Source organism: Bombyx mandarina, chromosome 04 (assembly GCF_030267445.1).
Source record: "Bombyx mandarina strain Sakado chromosome 04, ASM3026744v2".
Taxonomy (NCBI): Eukaryota; Metazoa; Arthropoda; class Insecta; order Lepidoptera; family Bombycidae; genus Bombyx; species Bombyx mandarina.
The window spans coordinates 17,268,175-17,293,578 of NC_143211.1; the positions used below are offsets into that span (position 1 = coordinate 17,268,175).

Sequence of the window (25,404 nt, forward strand, 5' to 3'; positions counted from 1 at the left end):
TCTTTATTTATCGCATCAAAGACTTCATCGCAAATAATTTTTGAACATAGGTTTCTCATAGGCCAGCTTGTAACATATTTTAGATCTATCTCGAAAAGGCCATGAACAATTATTTACACAAACATCACACACATGTTTAAACAAAAATTTAAAGACAATACGAGGCGGGATATATCCTCTGATATATCCCAAAGCTCTCTAGCCTCGAGTTTTAGGCCTACCAGTTCCCTTTCAGTATCATACAGGAATTATTGCAGGACACCATTTACAGCGATACAAGGTTATAAGGAACGTAATTGAAAAAAAAATCAACCTACAATGTAAATAACTTTAGTACTAGATAATAGAGATAGAAGAAGAACAGATTATACATACATAGTCAAACTCAATAGAATAATAAGCAAATTCGCAAAACAAAAATTTTAGAAAAGTTCGTCTATAAGTCAACTATAGACTGTACTAGCGCTAAAATCTATACATTATATCGCTCATGATAAAACATTCCAATTAAATATATATTTTTAAATTAATTCACTAATGAGTATCGTCAATATCACCTTAGAAATTAAAAAGACAATAATTCGCTAAGATTTCTACAAATATAGTAAACATATAAATCAATTCAAATTTTTTTACAATAGTAATATTTTAAAAAAGGTAAACTCGAGGCAGACGTAGTGTTGTGCTTTTAAAGAAAAGAACGGACATTTTTGTGGCTGTGCCCGAATTTATTCGGTCGATAGTTTATTAGTGAATAGAAAAAAAAACACAAATATTTATGACCCTCTCTCTGTGTTAAAGTGAGCTTTTTATATTTATTGACTTAAGCTAAAATTATTTTCTTTATTATAAGATAAGAAGATGCACAAACAAAAGTCGAACTTCAATACATATGACGACGAAATTGGCATCCGGAACATGGCTTTATACGGGAATCCAACTTTAGTACACTCATCGCAGTCGCCAATCAATATATTACCACCCGTCATTATTTAAACATTTTGAATTTAATAATTAATAAGTTTAAAAACCCAATCGGATATCTTGAAACTGGTCAGTTACGTTCAAAAATACCGTTACATAAATAGGTAAGTAAAACTAATGAAAGCAATCTCAAAATAAATAGTATTGTTCTAAAAAAGCCCAGGAAGTCTTGATTTGTGACAGTACTTAACCTATTGACGGCTTAAAACTGATCTTTAAAATGCTAATATCATTACTCTAACTGCATGCACTCATACGTGTATACTACTCATAAACAAAACGAGTCGCAATCCCGTTGTAGGCGCGTTATTTACGACTGCCGCGCGTTGGTTCCCAGCCAGATTCGGCTTCGATCTTGGCCTCTCGGTATTCATGCCGAAATGTCGAATGCTTTAATAGAAATCGCTGGAATTGTTTATGAACTACGAGTACTGATCAACGGTGATTCTCAAACTTTGATTTCACTGAGATTTTGAAGTTGAGTTTGATATATTGTAATTTTTTAACACCGCTTCAATTATAAGTTTTTTTTTTATTAAAGTAGACGAGGCGACTAGCTCATGGTCTGCACAATACTATACGATTACCGGATGTGAAGCCAGTCACCTTAAAACCTGAGCTCAAAATCTCCAGAATAACCACTATGAAGCTATGACTGATTCATGGCATAAATAGGGCATTCGAAATGTTTTAGTATTTAATAAGCTTCTTATGTTACTAATAAAAAAAAGATGTGTCTATCATAGAACCAAATCAGAATACAATAGATTACATCGGAAAGAGAAAGTACGTCCGCGCTACGAGCAGCTACGTAATGTACTACGCCAGTGCAAGCTACGATCCCCTACGAAATCGCAAAATTAAATTAATAAAAATTTGAGAAGCGCTCACCTAATGTGTTTTATGGCGTATTATAAGATAATAATATTTTTTACTTAGCACATTTCGTATGTGTCCGTTTTTGGTTTGTGCGTGTAAAAGCGCTAGCGCGGGTCGTTTGTTTTGAGTTTAGTTGAAGCTTTATGTATAGACCAAAGTGCATGCGACCATATTATTTGAACCTTGATTGTGGTTTGTGGTAGGGCAAACTGTAGATCTATGCGGGTACGTATCTGGGTAGATATTTTACTCAGATATAAGTATTTAATTATTAATTTAGTATTTAAGGCAAACTTTCGGCGCGCACTGCGGTACCGTAGGTTTGGTGTAGCTGGTGTGGTGGAGCTTGATGGGGCTTAGTCGGTAGTTGGTTTTGCGGGGCGAGCGCCGCGATCGCATTTTTCAAGGCGGAGGCTCCTGTGAGGAATTGGGGGAGGTGGAGGACCTTGGCCCTCCTTTTTATTAATTTTTTTTTATTGCTTAGATGGGTGGACGAACTCACAGCCCACCTGGTGTTAAGTGGTTACTGGAGCCCATAGACATCTATAATGTAAATGCGCCACCCACCTTGAGATATAAGTTCTAAGGTCTCAGTATAGTTACAACGGCTACCCCACCCTTCAAACCGAAACACATTACTGCTTCACGGCAGAAACAGGCGGGGTGGTCGTACCTACCCGTGCGAACTCACAAGAGGTCCTACCACCAGTGAAAAACCCTCCTCGTCTCCGTCTTCCTCTCTGGAGGCGCCAGAGTCGGACATAATCAGGTCCGTTACCCCCCTTGACCGAGTATCCGTAAATGGATTCCCCAGCGTTAAAAAAAAAGGTATTTTACCCATTTCTGTAGCGAAGCAATCATGCGTTCCCCTTCGAAGGATGAGGTGGTCATCATATGCAATTGCATTCATTATCTTCGATTATCACTTAACATGAGGTGGTATCCGAGCTTGACTCTTTGTAAGATCTGTGCATTTTATTACAAATCAATAACTTATAAAAGTCTACCCTAGTTGTGTATCGTGAATTTTGTTACATCTTTGTACAATGATTAATAGAACACACTTAAATTTCAAATTTCGTCTTTATTAGGTAAGTAGTCGCCGACTAAAAAGTCTGAAGTCTGCTACCACGGTCAATGGTAGTAAAATATTAATCTCCATGTGTCAGCGCTTAGCTGCGAAATCCTTATAAACGAAATTAAAATCTACATATTTCTACATTTCTAAAACAGCGCTAACCGCATTTACACGTGTAGACTTATGACCGATTTCCATGTAATGAATGAAAAGCCGTAAGCGCTAAGCTTAAATACATTAACATTAAAATTGAATATGGTTTAACTTTAAAATAACCCACATAAATATAATCACTCATATAGCGTTTAGTCAGTAATCTAATAACATAATTTTAATGTTCTTTCTCGGTATAGTATTGTGTTACGCGGCGAGCCGGCTCGTTTTGTACTCTTTGTTTAAAGAATTGACTTTTGGTGTTTAGAATACAATGCAGGAGCTATTCAGAAGGCTTACTGCTGTGATTAGCGGGGCTTATGACTTTATTAAGAGAACGCTCCGAGCTTTCTACTGCAGTTATGGTTCACTAGTGTCACTGATAGTGCAATTGAAACAGTCAATCTTATAATTTAATAATATTTAAAAGCCAATGGACCTTATTTAATGTATGTCTATTTCGTTTGAGGTAGCTTTGGAACGTATGATTTAACCAATGAAAAAAATACAGAATAACGGGACTTTTCCGAATCCCTGGATGCGCATAGCGCCCTATCATTAGTTCATTCGTGATAATTATAGTCATTACACATTAAAATTAAATCTTCGACTTCAAATCTCAAGATAATCGGTATTCACAATGCATTGTCTATGCGCTCACGTGACTAGGCGGTGAGCTAGTTGGGCCATGAGATCTACATTCAAAGCAAAAAGAATAGTGCGCCTTCTGTAGATTTTTGTTCTGTGGTCAGTATTACAGTCGGACTGACGGAGCCGGCCAATTAGCAATAACCAGCGCGCGGCTTTTGTGTTCAATGATTTATGCCAGTCTCAGTTTTTTGGGATTTAATTATCATTTTTATTATTATTTTTGTTAAATAGAAACCGCCAATATGGACTACCTTTGTGCATTGTATTACATCTACACGTTCAAGTAGAACGTTTAGTTAATTTATGGCGGCATATAATTAGATTTTTGCTTAAGATGCTTCTCAACTATACGAAGCTAGCCGTCAACGTAATCAATCTTTATACGTCGTTAAGCGAAACAGTTTTTTATGGTATTTGTAGACAGATGAGCGTACGGTCCACCTGGTCGTGAGTGGTTACCGTCGCTCATAAACCTCGGCAATGCCAAGGACATAGCCAAGCCGCGGCTTATAGTTTTTGCTCCGCTCTAGCCTTCCTGTCTTTGGCCTTACCGACTCTTCTGGCACATTTGATGCCCTCAACTCAATCCTCGAATTATATGAGTTTCATTATACATCTAAATGACATAAATTATAGAAATACTGAAAATTTGTGTTGGATGCTAAGGATTCACACTTTTTATTTTCTGCCACTAATTAGATATCGGTTGTCGCTTGAAGAGTTAACATCCGTTAGTATGTTAACAGATATTAGGACGGATAAACGGATAACGATTAAGAAAGCGAAAGAAGTCGCTTGGCTTTGTACTTACTGGTGTACTGGGTCTATTCTTACTGGTGGTAGGATCTCTTGTGAGTCCGCACAGGTAGGTACCACCACCCTGCCTATTTCTGCCGTGAAGCAGTAATGCGTTTCGGTTTGAAGGGTGCCAAGCCGGCAGGGCCGGAGGGGCAGCCGTTGTAACTATACTTGAGACCTTAGAACTTATATCTCATTTACGTCGTAGATGTCTATGGGCTCCAGTAACCACTTAACACCAGGTGGGCTGTGAGCACGTCCACACACATCTAAGTAATAAATAAAAAATACCGATGATGACCACAATGGGTGCGGTATACACCTCTATCCGCCCACAGTGACAGTAAAAAACCTCCACCTCAAAGTTAAAGGTCGGTGAAGCCATTCATGTCCAGATGTCTATGGTCTGCGAATTGGAATCGACAGCCGATATTTACAAGTAATGTCAGCACACAACATGTCAGCTCGTATGGATAGGTGCCGGGCTGTAAGCTCTCTGACCCACAAGAAAATACTTGGAAGATAAAGCAAAATCAAAAATTCCCTTGAAACAAATCTCTCTCCCGATCTAAGAATCACTGACTTTAAAACATTATACTGATAATTACACTAGAACCAGTAATGTTCAGATAAATAACGTTGATATAGAGTTGACATAAATTAGACAAACTTTTAATTGGTCGGCCACACGCGTCGAACTCTACCGCGCTCTATATAGAGCGTAGGTGTAATGCAAGAGACTTTATTAATTAACGGCGGTTACTTTTGAAGTTGATCTAGTGCTTTATGGAGAGTTTGTGTGCGGCATTTTTGAATAAAAGCTACTTTTTTAATATGTTTTTAAGTGACAAAGAATTTGAAGTATGAAAGAATATTCTTCAATTAAATGTACTTTGCTTCCTTCTTACCTAACTCTAATTGATAACTACCTAGAACGTGTTATAAGTACGAGCGGCGTTTTTTTTTGTTTTGTTTTTGTAGACAGATGAGCATACGGTGCCCTTGATTGTAAGTAATCACCGTCGCTCACCGACGTCAGCAATATCAGGAGCATGGTTCAGCCATTGTCAGCTAACAGCTAAGGGCTTTCCGCAAACTTCGTATGTTCCAAGCTCGCAAAGGTGGATCCCTCCTCTTGGCTGAGCCTTTAATTGCCCACCTGTCCTGGTGAAACTGGAAAGGCCCCAGGGCCTCCAGTATCCTCCTTCAATCATAAAAAAGTTCGATCCTATCTCAATTTGTATGGAAGGACAACCATAAACAGATTACTTTAGTTCTAATGTGCTTATGGGTAATCGCTTCGAATAACATTTTTTTTTAGTTAATCTTTCTATTGCATATATGGATGATCGAGTTCACAGATTACCTGATGTAAAGTAGTCACTGAAGTCTATAGTCATCACAGCGTGAATGCCACCACCGTGAACTCACCCTAACACACGAAGTCGATGCCTCAGTTGAATTATATCATGGCTGTCTCTTCCATCAAACCTGAATGCATTATTGCTTTGCGGCAAAAATAGGCAGGATGTTGATACCTACCTGTGCGGGCTCACAATATGCCCGTCAGTAAGCACTAAGGCTGCTATTCATTCTTCTTTCTTTTCTTTTTTTCTACCTATGCTGATAGCCTTGTGAGGCTATTTCAGCTTCACCATAACGTTTGTAGGTGAGCTCACGGGGCTCAAACCGGAGATATGCTAACACTGACCCTAGCAAGAGCAGTGCTTCGCAGAATCTACCACCGGATCGGAATCGTGACCCACTGAGAACATCCGGCGAGAAACTCAGTGGGCCGTATTCATTCTTCGGAGAATCCTTTAGTTGCCTTTTATGACACTCGGAGAAAGAGATGGGGTGGTGCTGTTCTCATCTCTTATCACACAGCCAAAGTCACTACGTCACACTTTGGCTTACTTAATTAAATTCGGTTTCCAGACCATCACAAAAGCGGAAAATGCTCATAACTTTGATCGAGCCATAACTCTGATAAACTGTCAATAATTGTGCAGTTTACCCTACATTGAGTAAGTTTCCAACTAAATTCTCCCAACAAAACAACATTAACGTTACCGATGTTAATGTATCATAATAAAATCACGGAATCATACCGGCCGGTATAATATTATGGAGGTATAATAATATATTTATTGGCATTAAAAACATAGATAGTTCTTGTGTATGTCGTAACAGGTTAATGCCAGAGATACACACGAGTCAGGTTAATTAGTTGGTGCGTGTATAAAAATGTATGTATGCTTCGTTTTCCGTATGTGGCGATAAAGACGTCAGCGTTGCGCAAGTGAAGTGTTCCGTATACCAATATTACTAATTAATAGGTTCATAAAATTTTTGAATAGGTCCTTGTGCGTTTTTTTTTTATTTATTGCTTAGATGGGTGGACGAGCTCACAGCCCACCTGGTGTTAAGTGGTTACTGGAGCCCATAGATATCTACAACGTAAATGCGCCACCCACCTCGAAATATAAGTTCTACTGTCTCAGTATAGTTACGTGGGTTAGTTTTGTGGGTCCACAACAGCTAAGAGCCGTTTCACTGTTGTGAAACTTTTCAAAGGGTAGAGAGCTATTTTAAAATATAATTTAAAATAAGTTTAACCTAAATTTAACTAAGTTTAAACTAAATTTGACCTCAAGTAAGTTGGTGAATAAGTGAAGAGGCAACTACGCATTTTTTTGCGATTCCATTTTTATTACACATTGCTAGCTATTATTAATGGCAATCACTTGGGATCGCGTCTCAGGTAAGAATTTCCTAAAAATAAATCAGTTCTTACTACAAAATTCAAAGAATTACTTAGTTGTCGCATATAATAATAATAATAGCCAGGAATGAATTCACGCATGACCATCTAGTCCCAAATTAGGATTTCCTTTGTTATGGGTATCAGAGACTGACATAAATATTTATATACGTTTTAATATGCATAAACATAGCGAGGGCTGAAAGGGTATTTGGTTTAAGCGACATTTTTGAAACTTTACTGGAAAGCCATTTAAAGTTTAAGCTTTGGAAAACATATCATAACAAAATAACTTCTTCAGAGTTTAATTAAACAGATCAAATTGTTGATAATAATACGAAATAAAATGCACCTTTAATTACAAAGATAAATGTAGCGTATTAAGCGGAATGTCACTTAAACCTTTACCCCTCGATATCTAGATAACAAACACCCAGACAAAGAGCAAACCGACCTCTTCATCTCACAAACGTTTGTCCGATATGGGAATCGAACCCAAGATCTTCGTTATTACTGGTGGTAGGACCTCTTGTGAGTCCGCGCGGGTAGGTACCACCACCCTGCCTATTTCTGCCGTGAAGCAGTAATGCGTTTCGGTTTGAAGGGTGGGGCAGCCGTTGTAACTGTATTTGAGACTTTAGAACTTATATCTCAATATGGGTGGCGCATTTACGTTGTAGATGTCTATGGGCTCCAGTAATCACTTAACACCAGGTGGGCTGTGAGCTCGTCTACCCAACTAAGCAATAAAAAAAAGCCAGGGGCGCAAACTACAGCACCACTAACTCAGTCGGAAACATCATACAACTACACCGGGTATCTCTTATTGGTATGGCCGCTTCAAAGCTTCCAAAGCGACTTGTTTTTGTATGAGCTCTGAGGATCTCCGAATTTCCGTAGTTATACGTGTGTTCTAAGCGTCGGCACTCAGGAGCCGCCCCGGACTACTCGCGGTAAACAATTTTTATTTCACGTTTATTATCTGATCGGATTGTCTGCGGTCGCCTGTTGTTAAAGACTAAACGCACGCTCTTGTATTAATTTATTCGTCACATTAAATTCTAATTAATTTAGGATCTCTCGGAACTTAGGATCTCGGATGCAATTAAGAATTCACTTTATTTTTTATAATTATGAAATAATAGTTGAAATTAATTTTAATTACTCGTTGTAGACTATAGTTCTAGAAGTTTCATGTAGGTATGCCTTTGAATGAAGAGGCTGCAAATTTTGTGTACATTCTGTTTTTTTTTTTACTTTTTTTTTAAATCCTGCTCAAAGCGTTGATTTTTATCACGAGAGCCCTCAGCTTCGGTATTCTGTCAGTTTAGTCATCACATACCTATATAGACTGTTAATGCCACAGCTTTGAGTATCAAAACCGCTCGCAGTAATATTAAAAAAGGTGATTCACAAAACATTCACGACTTAGCTTCTTCACACCGAGATGAAGTGCAAATTCGGGCAATCTCCTACATAACATGTAATGGATATAATAGTTATGAAAACAAAATACAAATTTACAGAAAAATTAAAAAAATACCAGTCAATTACTACTACTAGTTAGTACTAATTACAATTTTCTTATCAAGACCGCTGCCCGTGTGCGACCGTGCCTTAACTCGTAAACTGCACTCATCTAAACAGTTTTATAGGAGCATATGATAATAACAGATACAAAGTACATTTTTATGCTGAAACGATCAATGTTTATCTTTTGATCGGGAATAGTTGAGGGTTATGGTACCTCTGTGTGCTAGAGAAATAGTTTATTGTGTTAGCCACGTGAATGTGGGTGATGTAATACACATCGTGTCAAGGAAACGCTACTGAAGCCAGAACAATAAAATGTATTTTACCCAAATATAGAAACTTAGCAACTGGTTATTAAACTTTTTTACTGGTGGTAGGACGTCTTGTGAGTCCGCACGGGTAGGTATCACCGCCCTGCCTATTTCTGCCGTGAAGCAGTAATGCGTTACGGTTTGAAGGATGGGGCAGCCGTTGTAACTATACTGAGAACTTTGAACTTATGTCACAAGGTGGGTGGCGCATTTACGTTTGTAGATGTTTATGGGTTCGAGTAACCACTTAACACCAGGTGGGCTATGAGCTCGTCCACCCATCTAAGCAATAAAATAATAATAATAATAATAATCCATGAAAAACCTACACAAAATCTATCGAAAATATGAATACAAAAGTAGAAACACATTCGGTACATTGACATGATCATATATGTGCACATAAAAGTATAAAAACCGTTTTTATATATATCTGTATATTTTTTTTTTTGTGTTGGTAACATCTCATTATTTCTGTTTTATTGTATGAATACGTAATGAAGCGGACTGGTGATGTTGCGACACCGCCAATTGCCGAACTAGGAGGCTTACCTCGATACGGTAAAATTGTCATAGATTAGTATGGTTTTGTTTTTCAGACGGGTACTTTATAGCACTTTAAAGTGAGTTTATAAGAAATTAATGGTAGTTGTCAAATCTATATATTAATATGTGAAGCAAAAACTTTGTATCCCTTTTTACGAAAATTGCGCTGATGGAGGAGTATGAAATTTCCCACACTTATAGAGAATACAGAGGAGGAGTGCACAATGCATTTTTTTTTATTATGCATAAAACATACATTAAATCAATAAAAAAACATTACACACACTACCATGTATTTGACACACCCACATACATATAGTTATACTCTTTGTTTATTGTCAATTGTCAAACTTTTGTTAATGTTTAAAGTCTGTGGTCAAATTCCGAATAGAATAATATTGTTTGTCTTTAATGTTATTTATCTATAGTGTAAGTTTTGGCGAAATCTGTGATTATATTATAGAAATATAATAGTATCTGACAATAGGACCATAATAATGTTTAAACATACAATTTTAATTAACAATATAGTCGAATTTCGACTACTGCGGAACCACTAGTTACAATAAAAAGTAAAATTGAAAATTGTCATTTTTTGAACTTGGCAAATATTGTTCCGTGTTTGCTTGTCGTTTAGAGTAAGGTGAATAATGTTTACGTAAAAATAACTTTCCTTTGGAAATATTAATTTATAATCCTCTAGTGATTTATAACGTAATATTTTAAATAGCATAAGTTGTGTTAGTTTATAGTTTTAATAAAACGGGTCATTTTTTTAAATATGAATTAACAAATATCATGTAATCTAAATTGTTTTGTATAAAAATGCACAATGCAAATAACGACGAAAATCTTAGTCTTCAAATTGAAACGAATCATTGATTTACGACAGAAATAAGCGGGTAGATACCGCCTCCATGCGGTCACCACGAGTTGGCAAATGTGTCTTCTCAGAGACATTAAAGTTAGGGAACAACAAGGTCAGTTCACAGTAAAACCTTGCAATTATCTATTCTATATCACCATTAGAATTGAAATTGATAAGTTGTATGTGGCATATGCTTGTTTATTACCAAATGGTATCTTTATTATTTAAATCTGTCGTGGAAACCGGTCGCAGCGTCCGAGTTAATTGCGCCTTTATACGTACACATTACCGGGGTTTTTATTATTCTCTCTTTTGATATGTATGAATGTTTAATCATTATTGCTTTTTTGTAGTTTTCTTCTAATTAATAAAAATGTTGATGATGTTTTATGATTTTTTGTGTTGTGTCCGATGCAGGACAGAGAAATATTGTGAATAGATGATTAGGTAGCAGGATTTCTATTTCAGACTGGTAGATCGTAAAAGTGGCCACAAAAGGAGGCACGACAATTGAGGTATTATCATCGGTTGACTGTTCGACTGTAATATATGTGGTTAAATTCTGCTTGAAGTTAGAACGTCTGTGATCTGCATGTATCTACTAGTTTCTAATCACGGAGGTTTCCCATATCTTCAACATGTCCTAGTTTGAGCTAGAAGCTCATTTGTGGTATTAACTTTTTTAGGCCTGGTCTGTACGGATTGTAGACGAATCCGTAGCTTCCTGTAGTGAACGTTTTCGTAGAATAGAAGATGTATGTTGAAAACTTGAATCGTTCTAACGACATTGTCAGGATATGCCTTCAATTACACAAGTTCCGAACAATTACCTTCGGAGCGTCGGTGTACTGATAATATCACCTGTTTGGTGGAAGAGCTTCTCTTTGTCATTTCCTAAAATTTTTGAAACAGTTACTATTACTACCTCCTTTAAGATGGGCGTCCTTCCCAAAATGCCCATCCTACGAGGGAGTTGTGTTCTGGGCTCCGTCCGGCTCTGTCCTATTTCCCGAAATGGTTGATTTGGGCGATCAACGCCATACTGGTGGTAGGACCTCTTGTGAGTCCGCACGGGTAGGTACCACCGCCCTGCCTATTTCTGCCGTGTAGCAGTGATGCGCTTCGGTTTGAAGGGTGGGGCAGCCGTTGTAACTATACTAAAATCTTAGAACTTATATCTCAAGGTGTGTGTCGCATTTACGTTGTAGATGTCTATGGGCTCCAGTAACCACTTGATATCAGGTGGGCTGTGAGCTCATCCACCCATCTAAGCAATAAAAAAAAAAACAATTTGGGGCTGTGAGGGTTTGGGTGTTAAAGTCCAGACCCAAGCATTACTAAGCTGATAGAACTTTTTTTTTGTAAATGGTAACTAACGTCTTAAGCAAGCGGAAAGTTGCAGAGTTTTATTTGTTGAATTCATGCAAGCTTTAATAGTAAGGCCTTTTAGAATGCGTTCTTCTAAGACGAGCTTCCTTTCGAGGAAAATTAAAAAATCAGCAAAGTTGCACCAGTAGGTTCTCAAAGGAATTGTAAACTTCAATATATGCATTATATGGCATTTTAAAGTCAATGACCATCAAGTCAAACAAAAATGTTGCATACTTGGCCGAGCTTGGCATTGGGCTTCCTAATACCAGTTACTTCCATTTGGCTACATACACAAGAAGGCCGTTAAGATTGTTGAAAATTCTGACCACACTGGACTAGTTGTCTAAGCTCATGACAGCTTCAGCGTCATGACCTGAGACGATCGTGCCATCAACTTCGCATCTAGAATCACTTTGTTTATTCACCGTGTTATTATTGTTCTACGTACGAATCGGCTCTGTAATTTGCTTCATAGCTCAACGATTGGCATAACATGGCCTTTTTCAAATGACGCCTCTAAAGAATCATCGGCAGAATACACTGCATTGGTACTACCAGAGATACAATATGCTCTTGACTTTCGTATGTGATAAAACGGAATTACGACTTCTTCAAAAAGTATCTTGAAGATAGGTTTGAAACAATATTTTTTTTATTTTTTTTATTTTTTATTGCCCTTGTAGGCAGACGAGCATATGGCCCATCTGATGGTAAGTGGTTACCTTCGCTCATGGACTTCAGCAATGCCAGGAGCAGAGCCAAGCCGCTGCCTACCGTTAAACGTCGGGGTCACCAGTGTAGAAGTCTTAGACGCCGAAAGGAAGATCTTCCACCGAGCGGGTGATATTGCTCGATAGACCGATGGTCCAAAAGATAATTCAAAAGCAAGCGGTATTCTAATTTTATGTATCACTAATTATTAAAGAATTAATAGTGATCTGTATTACCTCACTCATGATCTGATCGCTTACTAATAGTTATTTATTGTGATTGGTTCGGGCGCTAGTTTCACACGGTAACTCATATTCACACATGTGATGTAATGTGCAATCAGATTTAATACAATTTTATATAGATATATTGTATTATAGCATATATAATTGGAATTTACGGGCAGTATTGTGTAAGATGATCTTTCATAAAATTAGTCAATCTGTTAGTAATTAGTAGATGGTATTGCTTCGTCATTCAGGCTCTAGGCTCCTCATCCTGTTATCCTACTTAGCATCGGTCTAAGTGGCCTTCGAAGTGACAGCCAATCCAGAGGGTCAGCGGTCCCGTAATGTGTGGGGCTTCCCGGAGCACCAGGGGTACCGCCGGGGTGGCTTGGCTTACCACCCACGTAGGGTCGTTTGTCAATGATGGCCTCGCTAGCCGAGCGTCCTTCGGGCTTTTGACGCGTCTGGTGTTGACCACGGTTATTTCTCTTAACTCTCCGAATTTATTTTCTACTTATTTCTGCCGCTAATAAATCATTCGTTCTCCTTAGAAAGAAAGACAAGCCATCATACCGGTATCGTTTAAAGAATATAAAACCTAAATGTTTGCTCAGATTGGCAGAAGGTCGCACAGGTATCACCCTCCTGACTACTTCTGCTGGAAACCAATAATGACTTACCGTTCGAACAATGGGACAGCCGTTGTATATCCTCCTTGCCTCGATAATCCTCAATGCTGAGGGTCATGGTCTTATGAGGCTTTCTTGGAAAAATACACATAGCGGGGTCCCACGTCCTTCCGTTATAGAAGTTTTGTGTTCGCTTCTATGCTCAAGGTGGGTGAGAAATTTTACACCGTAATGTTTTTGAGCTCCTGTAACTGCTATCAATCAAATCCAATTAAACGCAATCGCCTACTGTATAACCGACCGGTTTGGATGTTCATCTCCGTGAGCACACCTCGGCTACCTACGTGCGTTTATTGCCCACAATTTTCACCATAATCTTTCACGTTGTAATTTCGATATCGAACTCTTCAATATCACTCACGTCACTTAGTTATCCGTACGGTTTCAGACGACACGAAATAAATGACGGACGGGGGAAAATTATCGTGGATCACGTTAATTGATGTATTCGAAATTTTTTTCTGCGATAATACAGTATGTAATGAAAGTTTTATTAAAATTGGATAACATTTAAAAACGAATATTATAAATTAGACTAAATGTTTGAAAAAAACGCAAAAGGCTGTTCAGGTTTTCTAAGACTCGAAATACAAGATTAAGATGAGACATTAACATATTTTTTTCGAACAGAAATATCATTAAACTTATTAGCATTATTCAAACAAATTAAGTAATTATTTTTGTATTTAAGATGCTGCTTTTTTCCCTACGTAATCGTCAGTAGTCTAAAGGGCTACTCCAACTTCACGCGGACCTTTAGATGAGCTCAAGGGCTGTACCTAAGAGAACTGCTAATATTAGCCCTAGCAAGAGCAGTAATTCGCTCAATGTGCTACCGGATAGGAATGGCGACCCTTTCAGAAGATCCAGCGAGATACTCAGTGAGTTTGATGGCGCTACGTTACATTAATCAAAATCAATCCAAACATTTTTTTATTGCTCTTGTAGGCAGACGAGCATACGACCCACTTGATGGTGAGTGGTTACCGTCGCCCATGGACTTCAGCAATGCCAGGGGCAGAGCCAAGCCGCTGCCTGCCTGCGTACATTTAATCGAAGTTTAAATTAAATAAGAATCTGATAGAGCTTATGGAACGATTAAGTGTTAATAGTAAGCTTAGTTCATTTAGAAGCCGCAGAACTAAAACCAAGAACGATTTATTGACAATATCGTCCGTGAATACCTCCTGTACCGTGCGAACGAACAGTAACTGCTATAGTTAATTAAGAATGTGCCCAATAAACGTCACTAAGTGTTTTTTATTGGCCTCCATAATGAGTCCAATGTATCTTGTTGTAATTTTATAAATTATTCATTTTTTTTTCTCTCCTTCATATTTCCGAAGACGAGTAGAAACTAGGCGTCTGGGCGCAGTTAGGTAATGTTCTGTTATGTAAAGCGTAATGTTTGATTTCTGCGTATTGGTCGTGAAAGGTTAACAAACCGCAGAATTATGTGTTTCAACTTTTATTCATTGTTATAAGTATTTTGATAAGAAAATGAGATTTGAAGATTTCAAACGTCTGTTCACTGAATAGGTCAATGACCGGTACTAATACCAATCTATTGGGTAAGGAACTTTTTACTGGTGGTAGGACCTCTTGTGAGTCCGCGCGGGTAGGTACCACCAGTAATACGTTTCGGTTTGGAGGGTGGGGCAGCCGTTGTAACTATACTTGAGACTTTAGAACTTATCTCAAGGTGGGTGGCGCATTTACGTTGTAGATGTCTATGGGCTCCAGTAACCACTTAAAACCAAGTGGGCTGTGAGCTCGTCCACCCATCTGAGCAATAAATAAAAAAAAGGAAATTTAATGTAAAAACAATAGCTACTCAGTATGTACAGAATTGGCTCACATTGTGGAAAACTGTAGCTTGCTATAGTTAGTATGGAGGAAATTAGGTTTGAATTTTCATGAATTTCAATTTGAGTAGGCAAAAAAACAATACAAAAAATAATGTTTACAAAGCTATCTGTTATCTATGCGTGAAACTATGGATAGGCCGATTTGCATTAAAATTTATTATATTTTAAATAAATTCCGATATACATATAAGTTTGAATATAAAAAAAATGTGGGTTAGGCCACTTTTGCGCTGACGTCCTCATACCTCAAGCTAGGTGGCGGCACTTACGTTGTAAATGCCTATTTACTCCGGTGACCACTTGAAAAAACACGGCTCAAGTCGATGGGCCTAAAAATATTTTCATGGTGGTTTCTTATATATCTTTCTTATTATTATATTCTTGGATTACGTTAAAATAAAACGAGAATCCATTACTAGCCTCATCAAAACACAAACATGTGTCGTTTTAGTGAGATAAAATTTCGTCATTTCATAAATGTTTTTATTATTATTTTTTTTATAACTATCACGCCACGTTAATAGGCCCCGTGATAAGTTCGTAAAGAACTTGTGTTACAGGTACCAGATAACGGAAATAAATATAAGATTTTTATTATAATAATAATAATAATAATAATAATAATAATAATGTTTTTATTTCAAGTATCCATGACTCATATAAATTGTTAATAAAATACATATATTTAATACATAATATATTTAATATATACACATACATATATTTAATATACATCCATAACCCTGGAAAGACATTTATATTTATCATACAAATATCTTCCCTTGGCGGGATTCGAACCCGCGACCCCCTTGTGTAGTAACCATGTCACTTACCACTACACCAGACGGCCGTTAAACCGTTGAAACTCGATCACTGTTCTTCTAGATGCCGTATCGATAAATGTGTTAAAAATACTTATATGTTTAAGCTACTCGCGCGCAAGCTTCTTTAAGTTAATTTTGGTATGCCTATACCTTCTTAAGAGTTTGCAGTCGGATGAATGGTAAGACAGCGCATAATATACAAAAACCGCCAAGTATGTAGTTGCCATGAGATCAAATAAGTTTAAATAGTACTAATAAACGCGAAAGCTAGTAACAATAATAGAGATAGTCGATCAGGTCATCAATAAATCATTATTATAATATTTCCGTGGTCTGGCGACGAACTTACGTTACGCTCCCCCGAGATTTAAATGGTCGTTAAAGTACACAGTGACCTCACCATGATACATTTTTCAGTAAAGGTACTTTGCGTGGTTGATTTTACCTTTACTGGTGGTAGAACCTCTTATGAGTCCGCACGGGTAGGTACCACCACCCTGGCATTTGCTGCCGTCAAACAGTAATGCGTTTCGGTTTGAAGGCTGAGGCAGTTGATGTAACTATACTGAGACCTTAGAACTCATATCACAAGATGAGTGGCAGCATTTAGGTTGTAGATATACGGGCCCCGGAAACCCTTTAACACCAGGTGAGATGCGATTTCGTGCACCCACCTATGCAAAAAAAATAAAAATACGGAAAGCGGAAGTCAATCTCTGATAAATTGGACTGGATATGTTTCGATTATTGAAAATTAATCATTCAAAAGACGAGACACCATAGAAGAGCCACAAAAATATCACTTATAATGTTAAAATTGTTTGCAAACTTACATCCTAGCGTTCGATTATTGAACTAGTTTTGACGCTCATTGATTCCTCGTGCAGATTAGTTTTACTTTCGCACAGAATGAATTCAGACTTTAACTCAGATGAACCGTGTATCAAAACCGGCCTAAAGGAAATTTGCATACGGAGTTTGCGACAACAATCACAGCGGGGGACAATTTCACATTTTGTCATTTTTATGAGATGGACCGAATTATTGCAAAGTTTCCGTTGCCCGTGGATGCCGCAGATATAGATTGAGAGTCAACGAATCTTGACTGACATTTAAACTGAAACTAGAATAGGTGTCACCATCCTACTAATTTATATTGAGAAGTGATACCATCGCACGTACCAGTTGGAAGGAAGGATTACACACACTATGTGGTGGGAAGCCATCATACAACACAATACATTTAACAGATGCCTGAATCTCGCTTACGACATTTTCGAGATTGTGTTCAAGATTGTGATTCAAGTTTGCACATTAACAAGCTCCGAACAACAACATTCGGACCGTCGGTCTACCGAGCAATATCAGCCGCTCGGTAGAAGATCTTCCCTTTGTCGTATACTCCCACACACTATAGTAGAGACTTCGGTGTCGTATCCTTGTGTAGGTGACAGTTCAGTCTATGGGCTCCAGTAACCACTTTATCGCCCTCCAGAGCGGTCGGAAAGTCGCATGTTCTAAAAGAAAAACGATAAAAAGCACTAATGCCGATTTAGAACGCGGATGCCACCTTTATTCGATGTTGTTTTTACCATCGCACCGCCCGCCACCCGAGTAGAGTTTATCCATACTACCTAGAGCCACTGCGTTCATCCACAGTGCGTTTCCAGAGATCTTTTTTGCGACGTACCATCCGGCTTTGGAATGAGCTCCCCTCCACGGTGTTTCCCGAGCGCTATGTATCCTTCTACAAACGAGGCACGTAACGGTAGGCAACGGCTTGACTCGGCCCCTGGCATTGCTGAAGTCTATGGGTGACGGTAACCACTCATCATCAGGTGAGCCGTATGCTCGTCTGCCTATAACAGCTATAAAAAAAATATTGATACTGATTCAGTCTCTAACCATTAGATCAACTATAATGCAAGAATAGGCAGGACGGACTCTGAGCACTCTTTATTATGAATCTGTCTTGATCGTTATATATTCTTAGCATTCTATCATATATTTTTTATCATTGTATTGCTTAAATAAAATATTTTTTTCTAAAATGATTGCTTAAAAATTATTGAAATTAGAACATGTTAAAACATCTTCGTACATTAGAATGTTGTACACGTCACACGGTCATATAACACGGTGTGCCCACGTTTCGACACACAATTGGAGCGCCAGTGGGCAGAGCTTATTGCTCGCATACAAATGCTTAACGCTATGTCAACACTCTCGCGAACGGTTCGCCATATTTCGTTCGCGAGGTTATGATATCAGAAACGATTAAATCGTTTTTTGTTCTATAATTGAAATCTTATTAATCATTTTGATAATCTTTTCTACAAATCACGTGGTTTTTCTTCAGTGATTCTTTCAAAATATTATCGATTTTTATGACATTAAAAATGTAACGAACATACGGCCCGGATGATGGTGAATAACCACTATGTACAATGGCAAGACAGCCGAGTCTTTTTCTAAAGCTCAGGACTCCTTTAACAACACACTGGAAGAAGGACATGTCTAAGCAGCAACCCTGATTAACTTGAGTATTCTTAATAAACTCATTATCAACCATATTTATTATGATGTTACATGTACCATATTATGGTGCTATCGTAATAAAACAAATTTTATTAATAAATTAATGAACATCAAATCAGTAAATTTTTAGATAATATCTATACTAATATTATAAAGAGGAAAGATTTGTTTGTTTGTTTCGAATAGGCTCCGAAACTACTGGACCGATTTGAAAAATTGTTTTTCCATTAGAAGCCGACACTGTCCCTGATGAACATAGGCTACTTTTTTAAAAAAAAAAATTTTTTTTTTTTTTTGGTTTCATGTGTGTTTTAATGTTTCCAAAGCGAAGCGAGGGCGGGTCGCTAGTATTTTTATAAAATCACAACGAGAATGTGTGGTTTGCTTTAAAAAGTTTAACAGCTCCAAATATACTTCTTATGAATTTTTGGACATACAATATTATGTTGTGTGATATATGGCTGGCGTAATGTCGATTTTTATTCGTATTTCGGACCAGTCGCGTTTCACAACAATATTATAATTTCATGTTCATAACAGCTCGGGTTATTACATTTAAATGTAAAATTTAATTAAATCGTTGCTACACGGCTTACGTTGTGCGGTTTTTGTCACTTGGAACCTTCTAGGTCTTTCTAAATGCCGGGCTTCTTTATCAAGACAGACGTTGAAAACAGCGTTATTATTGACGAATAAAATTCGGTCTTGCACTATAAATTCCGCCAACTACTTTGAGACATAACCCATGGCCATAAAGCTAAATTTTACAATACAACGGCTGCCACACTCTTCAATCCGAAGCGCATTGCTGTTTCGCGGCAGCCGTTATAACTATACTTGAGACCTTGCAACTTACATCTCGAGGTGGGTGGCGAATTAACGTTGTAGATATCTATGGGCTCCAGTAACAACTTAACACCAGGTGGGCTGTGAGCTCGTCCATCTATCTAAGCAATAAAAAAAAAAAAAAAAAAACTTACAGGACATCTCTAGTAACCACCCCCACTCAGTCCACCACTCAGTCATCTGACTACCCAGACTAAACTATTAACTATTGATTTGATGACAAAAGCTTAATGAGATCTTTGAGGTTAAGTCATAATAAAACCTTTAATCGTTTTTTGAACTTATATCTTTCTTACATTTACTCACTAGGTAAAATTTTAAATACTAATGTTCGCCCGGCACATCAACGAAATTTAAATAAAAACCTTAATCTAAAGACACAAAATTTCTCTTCTCTTCTCTCTTTTGTTTTGTTATTGACATTTAAAAAATATATATATATACCTACTACTCCCGACACATTTTTATTGATAACATTAAGTCTCGTCAATGGATACTAACCAAAGATAATAAAAGAGAATCCGGTTGACAAACAGCGACGCGAACGGTACTTAACGGATTTGTCTTTTTCGAAACAAAAAATAAATAAATAAAAGATAAATCTAAAGATCGTCAATAAGTCGTCAGAGAAATCAAAAAGAAAATAGATTGACAAACTGCGGAGAAAACGATGCTTAGCGGTTTTGAGTTTGTTTCCTATCATCTCGTTTATGTAGAGTAGTATCATGGTGACAACCTGTATAACCATGTCAATCGTCCACTTAAACGCTCTCTCATTAACAATCGACTCGATTTACATAAGAAAAATGTAGCATGAAATTTTATTAATCACAACAAAATGAAATGGATTCACAAAACATGTTCCTTTTCTTTAAAATAAATTAATAAAACACACACACACACACACACAAATGTATGTCATGATTTATTTAATTTCACGTTATAAATTTAAGCAAACGCTATGAGATTTTGAGTTTAATTTACTAACAAAACTAGTATGGCGTGATCTCATATTTCACCGAAATACCTACACTAACGGGATACTCATTCATTGAAGTTCACGGTTTGATCAAAACATCTTCGCAGTTTAATCTGTTTTCACATTTTCTAGTACATTTTTTTACTGGTGGTAGGACCTCTTGTGAGTCCGCGCGGTTAGGTACCACCGCCCTGCCTATTTCTGCCCTGAAGCAGTAATGCGTTTCGGTTTGAAGGGTGGGGCAGCCGTTGTAACTATACTGAGATCTTAGAACTTATATCTCAAGGTGGGTGGCGCATTTACGTTGTAGATGTCCATGGGCTCCAGTAACCACTTAACACCAGGTGGGCTGTGAGCTCGTCCACCCATCTAAGCAATAAAAAAAAAACGTACCGTACTGTAACATGGCATATAACAGACATGATATTATTGCGTAATTGACATGTACTAACGCTATCCAAATAATAAAAAATCGCAACGTTATTGCCTTGCGACTTGAATCGAAGCTGATGCCACCTGACTATTTCTGTCACCAAACATTTAATCCATTCTAATGTATTTTTTATTTATACGAGTATTTTTAGAATAGCATTTATTCAATTATTTGAATTAAGTAAATGAAAATTATTATCGGTCAAATGGATATAAAAGCTATTTTTGCGAGTTGGTGGTTTAATTAAAAGTACTTTTACGGTTTAATCTCGGGTTTGTTATTGTCATTATATTAATTCTGACGTTACGAATATATAATATTTTACAATTTTCGTGGACTCGGACGATTTGTTTTTTTTTTTTATTGCCCTTGTAGGCAGACAAGCATACGGCCCACCTGATGGTGAGTGGTTACCGACGCCCATGAACTTCAGTAATGCCAGAGGCAGAGCCAAGCCGCTGCCTACCGCTTAATACTCTCCACAAGCCTCGTTTAAAGAAGGACATGTCATAGCGCTCGGGAAACACCGTGGAGGGGAGATTCAGGGAGATTGTATCGAAATTCGAACGGAACAGACGGAAAATTAAAAGAATGAAGACTTAAAAATAGTTTCGATCACGCCCACGATTGCGTAAACCTAAGAAAATACTAAGTAAGTTAATTAGGCTTTTGATGCCGAAATTACTAGTCGCACAAATCAAATCAAATCAAAAAAAAAAAATATTTAACATAAATAAAAGTACATACTTGTTGAACGTCAAAAAAGCATGTTGACTTCTCAGATTACTTGTACATCATCTATTCATATAGCCTTCATAGACTTTTCGATTTTATTTCTTTTAACGATGCAGTAAATTGTCAAAGTTAAATTGCTAAACAAAATCGAAATGTCGGGATATGTAAAACAAAAGGATTTAGCGGTAAATTCCATTAATCTATCGACTACCTTGCATTCGTATATATGACTTCTGTTATATAATCTCATGTTATGTATTAAAGTAGAAAGTTGATGATCACGTTTAATGGTTTTAATGTCGACATACCACACTAGCATACATCACCAGACAATATACTTTTAAGACCTTTCACGTGTAAAATTCCAGTTTAGAAAAATCTCTAGTACACTATCAATAAAACGTTCTGATAGACTTCTAATCAAACTTCGGAAACTTCAAATGATAATCGCTTTTATTGACGAAGTTTTAAGATATAAAACGCTTTAAAGACTATTAAATATAAGGTTTAATCATCGGTTTGCCGTGATTTATTTGAATTGATACTTCAGTTGGTGCCGATTAGAAAATTGTATTTTATTACGAAATTCAACTTTATCAAGTGAAAACTAGAATTGATACTGAGAATATGGTTTTAAGATAATTATCACATGAACTTGAACCTTAATTGTAAGAGCGTTGAGACGTTTTTAAGTCAGTCGATTAATTGTTATCAAACGAGTTAAGTTCATCATTTATATTGTAACACTTTTTCTTGACAGTCTAATCAGTCATTGATGATCTAGTCTAATTAAAAACTGGTAGCTCTTATATTCTTGAAGATAAAGTTGAATATTGATTGTATCTTTTTTTTTGTAAATTTCAAGGCAGTTTACTGTTTCTCGTGTCATCCAATTGTTTGAATATTCATACGAACATATGGTTAACGCAATAAAAATTAGAAATTTCTTCTAATTTATATACATATGGTATAAGTATGTAAGTGATCTAAAACCGTTGGCCGTTCGGAATTAATAATCGTAAATTAGTTTTCTTTTTTACACGAAATAAATAAATATCTTTGTTTCGAGTTACGAAAGTTACGACTGAATACATTTTTATATTAAATATATTCTCTCTGTATTTTTGTTGCTTTAGAAATGTAACTCGCACTAGCAAAATCTTTCTTTCAAATTTTATCAAAAAAATAAAACGAATAATCTTATTTTATTTGTTGTTTAAAAAATCTAAAATCCTCTACTAATAAATAGTCTTTCACGACAATTTTGAAGCTGTTTAAGAAGATCATTTATTACGCAATTTTTTTGCGGATTCGATTCTAATTACTCTTTATTTTCTCTTCATCGTGAAAGGGAGATTTTAAGTACATAATCATCGATGATAATTTATTATACATACACGGTTGCCTAACTTCGAGTTGATACACCAGGTATACGCCAGGACATTAAAGGCTATGAATGTTAGGAAATTGATTTATTATATGGTTGTTTATTAAAATGGCGACCCGCTGTCTGACAAGTTCTTTTTTATTTCGCAACTACATCTATACGATGAAAACAGTATCACTCTTCGATATTATTGATCGAAGGTATCACTAACCAAAATTTAAGGAGAGGCGATTTGTGAAAAGCCAGTGTGTTCAAGTTGAGTGATGTATCTGTCACGGTTACTATATCCTGTATCATGGATGTACCAATGTTTCTAACCAAGCATTCTTCTCCTTCTTCCTAGCATTTTCCCGGCCTAACAAGGGTCCGCTTTCCTACTTAAGCTCCTTCACTTTTCCCGATCTTCAGCATCCTTCTGGGCGAGGTTATTCTCCTCCGTATGCGCATTTACCACATCCGACCAGCGTTTCTTGAGCCTAGCGCGGGGTCTTGGACATGTTTATAAATTTGTAATATATGTTTCTAACCAAAATATATATTATTTTTTTTATATATTTGCGTAATAACTGGTCTTGTGACTGGTGATAGGAGCTTTTGTGAGGTACCACCACTCAGCCTATTCGGTTTGAAGGATGGAACACCCGTTGTAACTATGCTGAGACCTTAGAACTCATATCTCAAGGTGGGTGGTGGCATTAACGTTGTAGATGTCTATGAGTTCCGGTAACCACTTAACACCAGGTGGGCCGTGAGCTCGTCCACCCATCTAATCAATAAAAAAAAGTAATTATCAGTGGCACCGCGTATTATGAACATGCACAAGTGAGCGTCAAAATTACCGATCATACCATCCTGCTTATTACCAACCTTGAATGAGTCATACTTTCCTAGGCACAATAGCGAAACGTCTTATCTATTAAGCCACTAAAGATTCACGTCCACTTTTTCCGATATGAGAAATATTAATATATTAATTAATTAATTATTGAGAGATCTTATCTAAAAACGGTGTGATCAAACGACACCTTTTTCAATAATGTGAGTAATTTACGAGCCATGTGGAAATCGCCGTTGAAACCACAAAGATTTTAACATATATTATCATTTTCATATTTTCATGCAAATTAATATCGAAATTAGGAGCATAATGTACAATTCACTTTAACAAAGTCTCTATCTATATATTAATACGTGAAGCAAAAACTTTGTATCCCTTTTTACGAAAATTGCGCGGACGGAGGAGTATGAAATTTTGTACACTTATAGAGAATATAGAGAAGAAGTGCACAATGCTAATATATTTTTTTAAATAATGCATAAAAGATACATTAAATCAATAAAGAAAACATTACACACACTACATACCATGTATTTGACGCACACACGCATGCATACTATTTATTGTCAAACTTTTGTTCTTGGCGTCTGTTGTCAAATTGAGAATAGATTAAATATTGTTTGTTAATATTTTTTATAGTGTAGCCTTGGCGAAATTTGTGATTATAGAACTATAAAATACAATCATAATAGTGTACAAACTTACAATTCCAATTAATTATAGTCGAATTTCGACAACTGCGGGACCTCTAGTCTAAATAAATTTAACTAGAACCAATTAAAATATTAAATGTATAAATTGAAACATTTAATTTAACATTTAAAAACTATAAACTCAGGACTCTTTTGCCATAGTCTAGAAAATAATTGATGATAGAAGATATCATCTACGTTTAAATTTCGACATCGCGGTAATTATCCGCGCATATATCAATTATAAATAGTCTTAATTTATTCTGTCATAACAATTATCTTGGAAAAGAAAATGCTTAATGAAGCTTGTAAAATCGGTTATCAAACGATCTGATCGGTGCTAAATGCGTATCACGGTGCGCCGACATGTACTTTCCAATCTTGATGGACCATATATGTATGATGAGGTACAGATGAGCACGAAAATTTCCCCAAATAACGCCGCTAGTCTTGAGTTTCTATAATGCGCGCGTCTATGATTTTGTTATTTTCTTTTTTCTTTTTTGTGTGTAGAAGTAGTCTAATGCGTTCTGATAATTAAAAGGAAAATGTAAGAGCAGCAACGCAAACATAGGCAATGAAAAGAACTGTAACAATATAGTGATAAAAATATTATATAATACTTAAAAAAATACGTTTTATTTTTAAATAGGTGCCTAATTTTCTTTTTTATGCAATATGCAAACTGTATATATGCAGAC

The 25,404-nt window shown here is 36.7% G+C and overlaps 1 protein-coding gene across 2 annotated transcripts in view; it reads left to right on the top strand.

The window, feature by feature from the left end:
- LOC114253388 (uncharacterized) overlaps nt 1-25,404 on the top strand; it is a 195,005-nt gene that overhangs the window by 55,508 nt on the left and 114,093 nt on the right. The window lies entirely within an intron of this gene.